Source organism: Dipodomys merriami, unplaced genomic scaffold, assembly GCF_024711535.1.
Source record: "Dipodomys merriami isolate MVZ:Mamm:240054 unplaced genomic scaffold, mDipMer1.0.p SCAF_234, whole genome shotgun sequence".
Lineage (NCBI taxonomy): Eukaryota > Metazoa > Chordata > Mammalia > Rodentia > Heteromyidae > Dipodomys > Dipodomys merriami.
The window spans coordinates 804,618-806,431 of NW_027203760.1; the positions used below are offsets into that span (position 1 = coordinate 804,618).

At 31.4% G+C, this 1,814-nt stretch overlaps 1 pseudogene; it reads right to left on the reverse strand.

Annotated features, from left to right (window-relative positions):
- Positions 1 to 268: 268 nt before the first annotated feature.
- On the reverse strand, positions 269 to 366 carry LOC138835387 (U6 spliceosomal RNA; annotated as a pseudogene).
- Positions 367 to 1,814: the final 1,448 nt, after the last annotated feature.

Below are 1,814 nucleotides of genomic sequence, written 5' to 3' on the forward strand. Positions count from 1 at the left end.
TTTCCGATTGCATTCCATATAGAAACAGTTTGATTCCTTTTTTTCTAGGCCTTATTATTATTTTTCTTTGGGATGAAATGACAATGTTGTCTAATTTGAAAAGTTTTGTACAGTTTATGCTATGTAAACGCCTTTCTGAGGTGATTTAATACACTGATGTCAAACTAAATTTAATTACGTGTATGTTTGAATTACGTGTACTGTTACACTTGTAATTTTGTAATCAACTTTTTAATAACTTTTTTTCATTTCTTGCATCTGAAGAATGAAAAATATGGAATACTTCTCAAATTTTCATATTATCCTTTGTGCAAGTGCCATGTTAATCTCTGTATTGTAATTTGAGTATACGTGCTGCTGAAGCATGTAGTATCCTCTAAATTAAATAGTTAATGATGTAATCTTTATACAGGCTTATATCTATGGGTGCCTACTTGTAACAAGGAAACCTTATTGTTCCTAACAATGCTATTGATCTTATTTCCCTAAAATTCTGTGAATAGTGGAAAAAATTATATTGATCAGTCGATTGCTCACATTTGCAAACTTTTTTTGCTAATGAGTATCTTAAGTCTTTTTATTTGGAATTTGATCATACTCTCTATTATTTATAGTCAGGTCCAAAGGTGATGGCTTTTTCAAGTACTTATTTATCCAGCTTTGTGGACCTAATGGATTCAAACTAAGCGTTGCTTAAGAGCTACTTCTAAACTTCTTCAGCTGACATTTTCCCAAATGAGGTGTTACTGGAACAAATGTCTACCTGAGCCTTTACCTTTCTTCCATGTGGGAACAAACCAAACAGAATACCTTACCCTGACAGCAAAGATTTTCTTACTAGAACAAAATTCATCTTGGTTACAAGGGATCATAGAGAGATGAACAGTTCAAACAGAACTGTTCAGATGAGAAGGTATTTTATCAAAATATAATTGTTTATTATACCTTCCATTTAAAAGTGGCTAAAGCCAAGAAGGTGAAAAAATTGTTCGTATGCATGATTACTTAATGTCCTGGCCTGTCTGTAAGTTCCTGGCAGGAACTTACACTACTGCCTTTTTATCACCAAATATTTTCATAGTTGCAGGAGAAGTGCATATGTTTCTCCTCGTTATTAGGCATTAAATTGATAATGTTTTAATCACAGTGTTTCCTCTTGCCTCCATGCTGTAAATCTACAAATGATAAAGCTTTAGGTCTAACTCTATCAAACACTGAAGTAGAGATAATGGAATCATACTTTAAAACAGAGTTGCCTTTGATACAGTAACTACAACAGAACAATACAAAACATGTGTCTTTTAATCATATTATATATAGTTATATATTTTATATTTATATGTGCTGATTTTATATTTCACACAATGAAACTTACTAGAATTAGTTGATAATTTGACAAATAAATTTATATTTATTTACTCCAATAAATAGAATTAGAATATAAATATTTAGGTTTCAAATATATATTAGACTAGAAAAAGTATCAATGAAATCTTTTTAGTAAAAACTTGTGATACATTATAACTGTTCTTGGTCTTCTGAATCCACATGATAAAAAAACAATGTTTTCCTCTAATCTATAATGGATTTTCCTCTGCTGCTCTGTTTATTGCTTTAACTCTCTTGTCCCAAACTGTTTTTGTCCATATTTCTGAAGCATTCTTACTGATTATGCCCAAATTTTGCTAAGATGTCTAAAAAATATTATTCTTCTGCAGTACCCATGGGTCCTAGGATCCAAAGGCCCAGTTACCTGCATCATCAGATAACAGGGGCAAGACTTTTCACCAAAGCCCATGCAAAATATCAACACA